This window comes from Mirounga leonina, unplaced genomic scaffold (genome assembly GCF_011800145.1).
Source record: "Mirounga leonina isolate KUSES-001 unplaced genomic scaffold, KU_Mleo_1.0 Mir_154, whole genome shotgun sequence".
Taxonomy (NCBI): domain Eukaryota; kingdom Metazoa; phylum Chordata; class Mammalia; order Carnivora; family Phocidae; genus Mirounga; species Mirounga leonina.
Window position 1 is genome coordinate 10,433,860 of NW_023270389.1, and position 14,946 is coordinate 10,448,805.

The 14,946-nt window shown below is 42.7% G+C and overlaps 1 long non-coding RNA gene across 1 annotated transcript in view; it reads left to right on the forward strand.

The window, feature by feature from the left end:
* Positions 1–14,946, forward strand: part of LOC118014066 — a 72,574-nt gene that overhangs the window by 1,373 nt on the left and 56,255 nt on the right. Inside the window, exon 2 of the long non-coding RNA XR_004680190.1 lies at positions 11,846–11,982. This is a non-coding gene — a long non-coding RNA (uncharacterized LOC118014066). The remainder of the gene's footprint in view (positions 1–11,845; positions 11,983–14,946) is intronic.

Genomic DNA, 14,946 nt, shown 5'->3' on the forward strand with positions numbered 1-14,946 from the left:
GTCTTAAGCAGACTCCAGGCTCAGCATGGAGCCCAATGCAGGGCTTGATCTCACGACCCTGAGATCATGACCTGAGCCAAAACCAAGAGTAGGACACCTAACTGGCTGCACCACCCAGGTGTCCCTGTTCTGGATCATTTTTTTACATGAATAAACACACACACACACAAACACACACAGACCTTCTTAATTACTTCATTATATACATGTTAACCATTGAGAACAACAAAACTTAATTGAAGTGTGTTGTTGATATCAAACATGCCACCTCACTCACCAGGGTACTCTCATGGCTGGGTTGGAGCTCCTCCCAAGTATGTTCTCAGAACTTTATACTTTTCTTACTCACATCTCATCCATTTGTATAATTAATGCTCATTTATTGATGGTTCTCCCTCTCTAGAAGGTGAGCATCTTGGGTATCCAGACTATGTCCTGTTCATAGATATAAACTCAGCACCTGATGTAGGACCTGGGCCCTAGTAGGTGGTCAATAAATATTTTTCAAAGAATGAATAAATGAGTGAGTGAATGAATTTTTCTTGTCTGGCAGCTCTAAACCCTCAATTATGATCCTTTCCTGAGCAAACATTTTCTGCCTATTATGGATCCTTGTAATTCAGTGGTCAAAACTGTGAATATTACATGTAAACTCTCCAGGTCCTACTGTATTATTAGGTGGAGACTTTCTTCCCAGCATCTTCTAGTTGATAGGAAAAATTCTGGAGCTTCCCCTGACATTAGCCCCCGAAGATTCAGTCTCAAGCACCTGTCATATGCCCAGCACATGAAAAGTCCACATGAGACTCAGAAGTCCCACATTTCAAGCTCAATTCCCCAGACACCCTATTTCTCCCACATTTTACCTTCTTCCCACTCCCTTTCCTTTGTTTTTGGCTTTTAAAAAATTTGACTTTTTTTCTAAAATTTCCTTCTCCTGTTTTCTCCCATAATTATCTTTTTTGTTTGTTTGTTTGTTTAATGGGGAGCCCATGGGCTGCCTCTCCCTCTAGGAACTGACAACACTGCTAGATGGGGCTACTGCTTGCTCAGGAGATGTAACACAGGGGATCCCATGATCCTTGAGAGTGGCCCAGACACTAGCACCAGAAACTCTGAAAACCTAAAAGCCAAGAATAATGCTTTAGAATTTTCTTGCTCCCCCCAAATTCATTTTCAATAGTGAGATCTCTTTAAAAAGGGCTTCAGAAATAACTTCAGCATTGGTGTATGTAGAGTAATCTAGGGTGGAGCCCACATGATATACTTGGAACATGAGAGGAAATGATGACTCCAGAAGATGTCAGATTTGTGGTGCAACCTCTAGTTCACCGTCTACACACATTCGGCTGTGGGCTACTGGGGCAGGAACTGTATCCCTATCTCCATATTTCCAGTCCCTGATATAGTGCTTATGACAGAATAAGTGATTAAAAATTATGGGTTGTTTGAGAAAAAAGAAAACTTCAAAAGTAGTGCTTGCAAAATTTGAAATCTAGTCAATTAAATTAATCCAAAATATAAAGCATAAAACAAACAAGTTTCTTTTCTGTTCTGTCAGTATGAGGGAGAGATAAGGCAATGTTCTTAGATAATCAGTGTCGTGAACTTGGCCCTCTTTCATAGGTCCCAACTAAAATATATTCAAAGTATGCTTATAATTTGCCCCTAAAGTTCGAGGCAGACTAGAACAATCTGTGGTCCCATTTTCATTTGTATTGGAGGGGGGTGCAGGACGAGGAAGGAGAACAGGTAATAGAATCCACACTAACTTAAGGAGGATAATGTGTAAATACCTCTTCCTCCCATCACCACCAACCCCATCCTAAAACATATTCCATCACACTGTATTTGAATCTCAACCTTTCTAAACCAAAACTACATGGAACATTTTTATTTGAGTAAATATATTTCTTACTTTGGTCAACTCGTAATCTCTCCTAAATGAGGATTCTTTATCCATACTGATAACAAAAAAAATATTTTTAAAAAATCGAAATGCTGGACTTCCAAGAAATAAAATCACAAAAGTTCCTCTTGCCCATGGTAACCTGCTTTATAATCAGGTATTCAGTGGAGCAAACTACAGTAGACTCTCTTGAAATGAAACTGCCTGGATAATCATTATTAAATAAGAAAGACTTATTTTGTGCACAGCTTGAGCTAAAGAAAACATAACAGCTTAGGTAGATGAGCTTTTGAATTCCATGGACTTGGGTTTGGGTCCCAAACTAGTACTACTTTACTAATAGTCTTATATTGGTCAATGTACTTAGCTTCTATGAGCTTACGTTTCTTGCTTTGTAAAATGGATATATTGATAACTATTTCATTATTTGGGGTAAGGATTCATTTAAATAAATGAATTTATGTAAATTTCTGGGCCCAATGCCTGGCACATAAAAAGTGGTCAATAATTGTTAGCTATTATAAGGATGGAATGAGGTTCAAGGGATGATAAAATATGGTTCCCACCTTTAAGACGCCTTTCATCTAGTTCCAGAGTCAAAACCAACATTCACAAAACATGATGAATACTGAAGATTGGTATTGAAACAAATGTTAAGTTATTTGATTGTAAGGATTAGGGGATTTGTCAGTGGGACTTGTGTATCTATGAGTACCGATGCTGAGTTGCAATGTATCATCTTTTTTGGATATTAAATACAAAATGAATTTAATTACATTTATTAAAAAATTAATTAAAAATTTAAAAAGATTTCTTACAGATTACAAATTAAAAATAAAAACACTTGGTGTATTTTTCATCTCAACTCAAGTATTTCTAAATATTTGGACATCTAAGCAAGGAGGGCTATTCTTTCCTGCATAATTTAAGGACACATGTTGGTTACATGTGGAGGGTATTTCAGGTTGATGGACTAAAAGTGGCTCCTTTGCAGTTTTCTTGTGGGTCTGAGGTTGTTATTGTGCTGTTGGTCACAGCTCCCAAGAATGGGTCACGGACAAGGGGCAAGAATGTAAACCAGGATACAACCCATAACTGAGCACATATTCCTAAATTCAGACTCTCTTCTGGGTTTTTGTTGGGTGAGGGTTCAGGGAACACATTCATCAAATGCTGTTCCAAGCACAATGTCAACCCTCCCCATAATTTCAGAGTAAACAGACCTCAGTAAGTGACAGGTATAAAATATTGTGGACAAGGTCAAGACCATTAAGAGATCCTTGAAGAACCTCATGTACTCACTGGGGTAAGAGGAGTCATGGCAGGCCCCTGTTTCACAGGGAGGTCACTGCCTGGAGTCATGGGACCAAAGTGCAGGACAAGACATAGTGATTGCCTGTGGTCAGGCGTATGAGCCCTTCCCCCCATTGGGCTCTGACACTGGCTTGTCACCAAGGGCTGCAGCTGCCTTCCATCCCCCCACCTCCCCCAGCCTATTTCTGGCTCTGGATTGGGACATAAATATTCAACACTATCTCCAGGAAGAAATTTAGAATCAGAGACTATTGGGGTTGGAGGGGACCTTAACGGTCACCCCATCCAAGGACCATCCTGAAGTGTGAGTCCCTTCTGCTCCATCTTTCCAAGTAGCTGATTAGCTGTTGTGTAAGAATAGCTGCTGATGGGGATTTGATCCCTATACAGATGCGGGCTTCTCTCTCAGGACTATTCTTGCAAATATCAATCCACTTCTAGATTGGATGGTCCTTGAGGACTGACTGTGTGCTATTTACCATCATAACCACGATGCCTAGTGCAGAGTCTAGCATTTAGTAAGTGCTGGTTGAATTATAATAATAGTTAACAGTTACTGAGTGCTTAGTGTATGCCAGACCCTATACTAATCACCTTCCCTGCATTGACTCATTTAACCTTCAAAACAGCCCTTCATGATAAATATTCTTCTTATCCCTGTTTTTGCAGAATAAAAAACATTAGATTCAGAGAGACTAAGTAAATTGCCTGAGGTCATGTAGCCAGTTAATGATAAAGTGGGGATTTAATGCAAGTGTGCAGCTCTGAGGTTGAACTCTTAATTGTTAGTGTAGATAAATGAAAATAAATAAATAAATACACAAATGAAAAATCAGTAGACCTGTAACTTCTACCATTATTCTTAAATCTCCATTTGTGGCTGGTCTAATGCTTTTTCATATGACACGAGTCATATTTCAAGCCAACCTCAGGTCGTTTTTCCCTCTTCTTCCCTTTTTCAACTGCCCATCATTGTTTATATGTTCCTTGTAGGAGTAGTTCCAAGTACCTTCATCTTCATCACCCATCTTATACGGACTCAGCTAGTGAATTTCCTTTAAATGATCTTGGCTATTAATATGAGATCTTTTACCTGGTAGGATTTTGAACTGCTTGCCCTTGCTCTCATTTGGCAAGCGTCTTCCTGATGGGCACTTTTGATGGGCCAAGCTTCTTTCAAGGGTGGAGTCATACATGCCCTGCAAAGCCAGCATCCAGCTGCTCACTGACTACTTACTAGCCCCCATGCCCTGTTGTGCTACCTGAGTGATAAGATTCTGCCCAATTGTACCCCCCCCACACACACATAGACAGCTGGCTGTTCTGCAGATGCTGCAGTGGTGAGCTCCGAGGCACTCTCTCACCTCAAGTTCCTGGACCCAGAGTCTGGTCTCATCAGCATGGAGCCTCGTAGAAGATTACGTGTTTAATACAAATGACACATCTGAATTTTCTTTTATGTCATCTGGGGTACATTAGGTATAAAACTGATACACACACACACACACACACACACACATGCATCAGTTGTGTCATTGGATGCTCCTAACAGCTGCTTCTAAAGTGGGTTGAACTGGGGCTACATGACTTTCAAAGACAGCACAGCCCATCAGTGACAGATCAGGAGCCAGAACAAGGACTTGAGACTTCCGGGCCCCCAGCCCCAGGCTGGGGCTCCTTTTGTTGCACCACACAGCTTTCGAGTCCAGATGTCTAGAAAGCCACTTCCCGCTTGGAGCCCTGCAGGCCTCTCCACTACTGATTTAACATGAAGCAGCTCTGGGAGCTGAGTTATAAATAAAACTCATGTTGGCTCTAGGAAGGAAGGAAATCAAGTATTCTGCCAAATTGCCATTTTTCACGAGGCCCCGACCAGCCCACTTCTTAACAGCCCCTGGTTTCTCAGGTTGGTGCAGTTTCTCACCTCTCCCTCTTCTTTCTGCATTGTGCTGGGGTGGAGGTGACTAGGGAAGTTGAAGCATCGATGTCCCTCTACCCATATTGCTCCATTTTCATCTTACTATTCTTGTGCCTCCTAAATCTTGTGTGAAGCTAACAGGAAAAAGTCATCTATTTGGAGAAAACACATCCCGTGGCTCTACAAAGGAAGCACATAGTCTAGGGAAGATTAAAAAGGGAAGCAACTTGATCATTTATAATAATGTCCCCCCCACCCCCACAGACCTCATCCATGCAGACCTCATCCATGCAGCAGGCCCTGAAAACAGACATGCTTACAGAGGTCAGGCAGGTAGGCCAAGGAGTGGAGCAGGCCAGGTATGAGAAATGAATGGAGAAAGGTGAGGACTGTGCCATATCAGAAGGTTCATGTCCAAGGGGGCAGCTGTTCACTCCAGTTAAATGTTGCTGCCAGAACTTCTGACTTGTCAAGAGGAGCCAGACATTAGGGGTTATATAAATTGTTAAATGTCTGCAATGAATTCAATTAAAAATAACAAAATGAAGGCGCCATGTGGGACATGTGTGTCTCCCGGTTCTCATTCTGCAACTCTGCAGTAGGAATGCTCTTACAGATGAGGCAGAAGCTAATATTCCATTGCTCGGAAAAGCTGAAGCCAAGATGGTTGAAGCACATCGTCCCGTGGTACCACTGGCACATGGCAGAGCTGGATTTTGTCTAACTCCAGAGCCAAGCTCTTTCCACCAGGTTGTGTTGCCTCCCATACCAACAAGGACATTGAAACAAACCAGTCTCAACTAACAAGATGGGGTATCGACACATGGATCCTAAGAACAGGCAACTGGTCTACAAGTTACCACCTCCCAGAAATTCCTTGTCTTCTCTGGGCCTCCATGTCCTCATTGGTTAAGCGAGGTACCAGGATGAGAGGACAGCTGAGACCTCCAGATTGGGACTGCATGTCAGCTTTGTGAGGTATGGTATCCCCACACCCTAGCACAGCGCGTGGCATGTAGAAGACCCTCCATAAACATTTCTTGTCTGAATGAGAATCTTACAAAATGCATTGTGAAGTACCTACAATGTCTAAAAGAAAGGTTACTCCATCCATTCATTCGTTCAATTTGCAGAGAGGTATTGAGCACCTGCCATGGATGGAGTAATGTTCTATGGGCTCCATGAGACTGCATAAATGAATTATTCCTACATAAGGAGGATAATAATGATAAGAGCCAAGCTTTGCAACACTCATCACGCATATGGTCAATACTGTCCCAAGCACATTGTATATAGTCGTTTATTTAAATCCTTGCAATATCCTATTGGAATAGGGTCTATGATTCTTATCCCCACTTTACAGGTGAAAAAGCTGAGGTGAAAAGAAGCTAAGAAATATGCCTAAGGCTACACAGCTAGTTCAGCCGAACCCGATTTTAACATCAGCTGTCAGGCTGCAGGGTCCACGTTCCTAACCACAGTGCTACACACTTGTCAAGAAAGGAAGAAAAATAACATTTAAAAAAATCCTGCTTCTTGCCAGGTACTGACTTAACTAAACACTTCCGAAAAACACTAAAGATTTATTTCTTATAGTAATGCAATAGGTTGATACTTTTATCCCCATCTTCTTATCAACTTGCTCGGTTGCCCAGCTAGCAAACTAAAGCACAGGCTAGAAATGACAAGGCTGCAAGTGAGGGCCAGTGACACTGCCCAGGGAGTTCACAGAAAGGGGACTTTGGGTCCAGAACAGGGGAAGAGAACCCCGTTCTCTGCTCCCATTGCTGTCACATTTGGCTTCCTGTTGCTTTGGCCCCTGGATGGAGTCATTCCTGAGAGCTTCACCTTCCCTGGTGGCCCAGAGGGCAGCAGTGGCCAATCTGGGACCCTGGACCTCAAGCCCCTTACTTGTTTGTGCTTCCAATAGATTATCTGTGTCAGGCTCATGATTGGTCATCCAAAATTCTTTCCAGAATTATCTGGTATTTCCACTACAATGCAGAGGTGCTTTAATTCCTAGTACAAAAGTGGATTTTCTCTGAAGACCACACTTCTGAGGAGCTAAGGGTCTGCTTCTTCCTCAGATGGGGAGGAGGCACTCAGGGCAAGTAGGCAGGAAGTGGGGGTGCCCCAGAGTTCTGGTCTTGGAAGTGTGGCTGGGCAGAGAGGAAAGCAGTTCATCATTGTTTGGGTTGGTGAATGCCTGGCCCCAGAGCCAGGCCTGGGTCTGTGTGGTCTTCGGCCGGACAGTAAGCCGCAGTGGCAGGGCTGTCTCCCAGGATTAAGCTCTGGGAGTGGACCTCCAGGCTGTGGCTGGGATGGGAGCGCCCTCAGTTAATAAATGAAGCAGAAAGCATTAGCCCTCTGGGTTCCTCTGACCCTGTGATTTGCTTGATTCTCCAGGAATAAACAAAATCCAACTACTACCCTATTCAACATGCAAAGTGTTATCTCCAGCTCAGAGAGAACTGAATGCAAAAGCCATTGTGTCTAAACATTGACCAGATGTGTGAAAAACTTATTTTAATGAGGGACGCTGTGACTCACTAAACAGTAAAACATGGGTCCTGATGTTTTAAATTACCTTTTGATGGTTTGAAAAATCCATGTGCTCTTTTAGTGGAAAGACCACATTGGAACATTGGAATCTGAATTCATGGTATGATTTTCAGACAGAGCTCTTGTGTGCTTAAAGACCATCACTCAGGGACTTGGGGGCTGAGAGCAAAGCTTGACTCTCTGCCCCCAATTCTGGTCTTGAAAAAAAAAAATTATTGTCCTCTCCTGCATGTCCTGAGCTTTCTGTCCACTCCCCTGCCAGGATACTTGTCCTGACCTCATCCCCATTAACCCCACTTCCAGGTTAACCCCTAACAAGTCTCCCTGCTTCCCACCTCACTGTCACTTGGAGGAATGCGGCCACACAGATCCTTCCTTTTTGCCTTCCTACTCTGCATATGGGCTTCCATTATGCCTTCTTACTGGTGAATGCTCGAGTCCTATGCCATGTTGAGTAATCCACTGGAATTTAAAACATGAGGGAGACTGAGTGTCTCTACTTGGAGACTTAAGAGGAGTGGAGGAAGAAGGGCCTGTGTAATGAACTGAGTGTTGATGTTCCCCTGTTCCCCCCCAATTCATGTGTTGAAACCTAACCCCTAAGGTGAAAGTGTCCTGAGGGCAGAGCACTTAAAGAATGGGATCAGTGTCTTTGTAAAGGAAACCCCAGAGAACTACCTCATCCCTTCCACTATATAAGGTTCTAGCAAAAAGATAACCATTCATGAACCAGGAAGTGGGTTCTGAACAGACAACAAAACTGCTAGTGCCTGGATCTTGGACTTCCCAGCCTCTGGAGCTGTGAGAAATAAATGCTGGTTGGTTATAGGTCATCTAGGCTACGGCATTTTTGTTATGGCAACCCAAATGGACTAAGACAGCATGTAAACCATTGAATGCAATATAATGTAAATTCTATTATAGAAATGTATGCAAGGTTCAGGTGGAAAACTCAAAGATGAGAGGGGTCAACTATCCTTAGAGCAGGTAGTCATGGAAGGTTTTCCGGAGGAGATGGTATTTGAGTTAATTACTTAAAAATGTAAGTCGCTATTCCGAAGAGGGAGAAGACAGAAAAGGACATTCCATGCAGAGGCTTAAGGAGAACTGTCACATAACAGAACGTGAATATAAGGTGGAGAGAGACAAGGCTAGGAAATCAGGACAGGCTGGATTATGCAGGGTGTTAAGTGCCATACCGTGGTCTTCACATTTAGGTTTCAGGGAGCCAGGGAAGGATTTGAAGGGGGGAGAAATATATTTGGGTTTTCATTTTGAAAGGTCACCATGGTTGTAGGGGGGAGGAAAGAAAGTAGCAAGACTGTCAGCAGAGTAAGACCTAGACATGGAGTCCAATGGTCCATGAAAGAAACAGTAAGTCTTAAATCGAGAAGGTCACAGTGAATGTGGAAAGAAGGGCTTGAAAGAAAAAGTGAAGAAAAGGAGAATCAACAGTACCCAGATGGTGACCAGAATTGATGCATCAAAGAAAGAGAAAAACAGGGGTCAGCTCCAAGGTTTCTGGCTTAATGAATGATGCCAAGATCCACTCAGTCACAAGAATAAGAAAAACAGAGGAGCAGATTGAAGGAAGTAGGATCATGGGTGGTCAGTCCCATGGGACACTGAGACAGACATGTCCAGCAGGCAACTGACAATACAGATAAGGCATTCTGGGGAGCCCTGGCCTTCAGCCACTGACTGAGAATCAGGATCAAAATGTTATGTTTAAACCATAAGAGCGTGTGAGATCCTTAATGGGAAACATAACTCCATGTGTCTATCAGAGGTGCCGTGTGACCATAGCCCCCACAATCTTTATGGCTTTGCCCTGTCTCCTGTGGACAGTCTGACACTTGGACAAATGTATCATTTTCTCCTTGCCCTGCTTATGGACACAGAGCCATACTGCATTTCAGATCCCATCAACACCCTAGATTTCTGGATAACGAAAACAGTAAATATATGTAAATGAGCTGTACCAAATGTCTCGAGAGGGAATAACTCCCCTCCAGCCTTATGTAGGAGCACATGTAAAACAAAAAAAAACAAAAGCAGGAGGGCATCCTGGGGCTTGTTGATCCTGGCTCTAGGATTGACTGCTTAGGAAGTATGCAAAGCCAATAATGACTTATGTCCTCAAATATTACTTATTATTCACATAGCATAATCACAATAAATACTGAGAGGAGCCCACACATTGTTTGTTTTGCCATTTGAACCACAATTTAATGTCTACCCAGAATGGCATCTCCATAGAAGAGCTATTAGTTTGCCGAGCTAAGTGATATTTAAGGAGCAGTCAATTCTACAGATTCTTTGTGCTTAATTTGCAGGTAAGTTCCAATTAAACCTATGTTGTATTTCATCAAGTTAAATTGCAGCAACTGTTGAGTTAGGAAAAAATGTAAAATGACTTTGTCCGGTACCCAGTTAGACTGTGGTTTGCCCTGATCATGATTAGCGAAGGATATGGGGATACTTGGAATTCTAGAGCATAAGTCCATACTCGTTCTATGAGAAGGTACGATTATTTAAGTCTAGACAGTAAGTATTTACTAAAGACTCACAGTCTGTGAGATCTCCAAAAATATATACAATATAGTTTATTGCTCCAAGAATTGAGACTATGGAGAGCGCTATTGCTGGGGGCACACCCATGAAATGCCAGTTGGGGTCATTCCGGCTGTCATAGTGATCAGTTGTCTAAGAGTAGACCAGGTTGCTCGATAATTGATCTGTTTTCCTTGTCCATAATATAAGAGATAATAACACTTGCCCCTCTCCATCTTTACAGGGCAGTTATCCAATGGCTAATGTCTACAAAATGCTAAATGCATTCCAGCACTATTTAAAAGATTGTACACATATTAATGAATTCAGTCTTCACAACATCCCTCAGAAATAGATATTATTCTAGGGGGGCACTTAATGTAATGAGCACTGGGAGTTATATGCAACTGGTGAATCACTAAATTCTATCCCTGAAACTAATAATACATTATATGCTGACTAAATTGAATTAAAATTAAAAAGTAGATATTATTATCCTCATTTTGCAAATTAGGAAACTGAGGCACAGGGGCATCTGGGTGGCTCAGTTGGTTAAGCAACTGCCTTTGGCTCAGGTCAGGATCTTGGGGTCCTGGGATGGAGCCCTGCATTGGGCTCTCTGCTCAGTGGGCAGTCTGGTTCTCCTTCTGCCCCTCCCCCTCTGGTCATGTTGTCGCTCTCTCAAATAAATAAATAAATAAATAAAATCTTTTAAAAAAAGGAAACTGAGGCACAGAGAGTTTAATAAAATCCTGCTGAAGATTATTTTATGAACTGCCCACAACTCTGAGGGTTAGAAAGTTCTTTCCATGTTGAATCCAAATCTGTCTATAACTCCTACCTGGCTGGGCACACCTCTGTCCTCTGGATCCAAACAAAATAAAGGTAACTGTTCTTCCCCATGTCAGCCCGTCAGTATTTGAGGATAGTGGTCATATCTTTTCTCCAGTATTCTGTACTCAGCTAAGTAACCTCAGTTCCGGAAACCATTGCGAATATATCCACTTTGAAGGGGTCCCTCCTGTGCTATTATCTGAGCGATAGACACCATGCAGTCAATATGCCAACAGTCAGAAAGCGTTCCTATTTAGCATTAAGCAGATCACTCCCCATCCACAAAATGGAGAGAAAAGCTTGTTTCTGTAAGCATTGCTTCTTTGCCTCTTCTTAGCTCATACCGGTAATACTAAGACCCATAAATACATCCTATCTCAGTCAATAATAAAGACAGCTAAAATATATTATGGCTTTTTACCAGCCAGTCACTCACTATTCTGTGATGTACGTTTTAATTTAATGAATCATCGCAACAAACCTATGGGTTAGATGCTATTTTTATTCCTGTTTCAATGAATGAAGAAACAGGGCACAGAGCAGTTAGGGCTTGATTCTGGACTGTGCAGCATATGACTGCACAGTGACTAGCTATTTGTAAGGACTGATGATGCAGAAGTACCACAGTGGCTTGAAAGAGTATATTTTTCAGGAACTCATAGAGTATGGTTTTTAATAGGTACTTTTTTAGTATGTACTTTGTCTTTTTTGTCTAAGCAACCTCTTGTCTCATGAATCTCTCACACGATTCTCAGATTTGAAGTTGAATATAACAAGAATGAAGTACTTCCTTGAACTCAGACAGGACCAACCACCTAGGGGCCTCCAGTCAAGCTCCGCTAACATTCCACCTGCCTGGCTGATCAGGACCTGCCCGAGCAATGAGCCACAGGTCAGTTCGAGAAAAGCCCAAGGTCAGTGGGAGACAGTTTGTCAGCCCAGGAAAGGTGTTGTGTTATGTGGTTGTGAAATATGGCCTCTGCCCTCGAGTATGTTTCACGATGTCAGGGTGGCATTTTTTGCAAGATACTTTTGTATCTTGGAAACAATAAATAGGTGTGTATTACCTACTTGTCTTATATCTGTCTGTCTGTCTATCTATCTATCTATCTATCTATCTATCTATCTATCTATCTATCTATCTATCTATTATCACCTATCCTTTGTAGTTGGTATCTGGACTTTGTAGTTCTAGCATCTATTTTACCTAAGAAGATGGGATTTTAAAGTGAAAACATTCTTGGGGCACCTGGGTTAAGCATCTGACTCTTGATTTCGGCTCAGGTCATGATCTCAGGGTGGTGGGATCAAGTCCCACATCCAGCTCTGCACTGGCATGGAACCTGCTTAAGATTCTCTCTCCTTCTGCTCCTCCCCACCTCTAAAAAATAAATAAAATAAAGTGAACACATTCTTGTAAGTGGGCACAATTCTGCCCCTTTAGTGTGATAGCACAGGAAGAAAAAACAGAATTCTAAAGAAGAAAAATCCCTGGAATAAAAGATCAACTGCAGGTGATTAAAAAAAATGAGGGTAAGGTGGGAGAGGTACAGAGAGAGGGGAAGGAAAGAAGAGACAAACTTGGATAACCTAAGAATCTAAGAAAAGGATGGTAAAATCAAACCCAGCCCCCAGGACCACAAAATGTCATTCCCTAAACACATGGCCAAATGCTGATGCCTACATAATCATATAAACTATTTCTAATGTAGTAGCTTGATAAGGGTGAAGAGCAGATTCACCTGCCAGTGGAATGGTCGACCCAGGTCTCCAAACTATTATCCATATTAATTTGAAGTGAAAACCTGCTACTTAAATCAGTGTGGAAAGAATTTTTCACAGGATATCTGAGTAATTGCCTGCCAGATACCATGCTGCTTTTGGGGGGGGGGCAGGCGGGGTGGGGGTGGCAGGGTGGAAGTGTGATGACCATGTTTCCCAATGACCTGGCTGTAACCTGGCCCCGGCCCCCAGTGACCCACATCTTTCCTTTCTCCTTTTTCTCTTCCCATCACCCAAGCAGAGAGGCTTCTCTTGGGGATATAAAGTCACAGACATCTCCCTGGTCTGCAGAATGAGGCAAAGTTACTCTTTCCTTTTGAGCAAACTTCTGGTGGCTTGCTCTGGAAGGACACCACTGGCGTTGGGCAACTTCAAGTGCCATGGCAATGCATTTCCAGGCAAGATGGGCACACCCCACTTTCCCTGGTGGTATCTCGCCTTTCAGTGCACTTAGCACTCAGCAAAACCACACTACATAAGAGGGGATTGCATTTGTTTCCTTCCATGGCCACCCCAAGGCAGGGCAATCATTCCATCTTAGGGCCCAGCTGGCCAGATAATGGGCAAAGTGAGAACAAGCTGGGATTTGCTCCCTGCATCATCCACCAGCTGTCTGCACAACCTCAGAGGCAGACCTGACCTGCTTTCATGATGAACCGTGATGTTAGGAGAAGGGAAATCCAGCTGGATGAATCAGTCCCAGGTGGACTTCTCAGGCAGCAGCATCTGGAGACTTCATCTTCTGGACTGCACATGGAATGCGCTCGGTCTGGAAGTCATTAGACACAAGCCCAGATCACCCTGATGTCATCTTTAAAAGGTGACCTGATCCCAAAGCATAAAACTGACCCTTACACGACTCTCCCAAACTACACGCTTATGGCTGACCCTAAATTTTCAGCAGATGCTCTAATCTTTTCACCACTGCCATGTTTGGAATAGTCTTTGGGGTACCTGAGCACACTAATGAGGTACTGCTGAGTTTAACTTCAACTTTGACTTCAATGCAGCCTCCAGCTAACATTTACCAGCTTATTTCAATGTAAGCCAGGGTTAAAGGGCTAGCTCCTTTTCCACATCCCTGACACAAAACGGATGCTACTATGGGCAACCAGGGAGGCCAGTGGTATGGGATCAGCAGCCCCTTCTATGTGGGATCAGGAGCTACAGAGCCCATGCCCACACCTGAGCTCAGATTACTGTACATGGCATCCATTAACTGGCTCTTCCTTTTGCTAGGAGACCCACCAGGGGGCTAACACTCCACACAGGAGTCCCACTGACCCACCTGCTCTTGTGACATTGCCTTATATAGACCATCTTGGCAACCATCTCTTCTAGCAGTTATCATAGGGAAGTTGCCAAATAACTTCAAAGCAATGCTAGCAAATTTGCTTCAAAGCAGAAGGGCCATCCACTTCCTTTGCATTTCTCCCTCTCTCTTTCTTTCTTCCTTCCCTCCTTCCTTCCACCCTTCCTCTTTCCGTCTCTCCCTTTCTTCCTTCCTTCTTTCTTTACTTCCTTTCTTTCTGTTACAGAGTTTCAAACTTTACCTTAAACCTATTGATTTAGTTTAATAAACCCTTGATGTGTTAATGTTGTGCCAGCCAGTTTTGTAACCACTGATCTAAAATGCCTTTCTTAGTTTTAATCTAGTTGTAAGAGTCTACAACATGAATATGATCACAGGTACAAACTTAGGTCTATAATTCTCTGATTGTGTTATTCCCTTGGCTGGGTTGATAATCCCCTTTCTCTGCTTCTTCATAATGAGTCAGGCATGAAGAAAGGCTATGCTGTAATTGCTGTCCCACTTTCACAGGCTGAGAATCTATGGATGATGTCTGTACCTGTGCTTTCTCATTTGTAAAAGCAACTTCCTAGTCCTCACCCTAGATCATGATTTATCCACAGAAATGTTCACTGAAGCAGTATAACAGAATATACTGGAAATCAATAAATTCCAAACATCGAGAATTTATTAAGTACATTATGACACATCCCTCAACACGCTATGCTGCTTTAAGATTATATTTGCAAAGAATCTTGTATAGAAAACCTCTTTTTGTAGTGA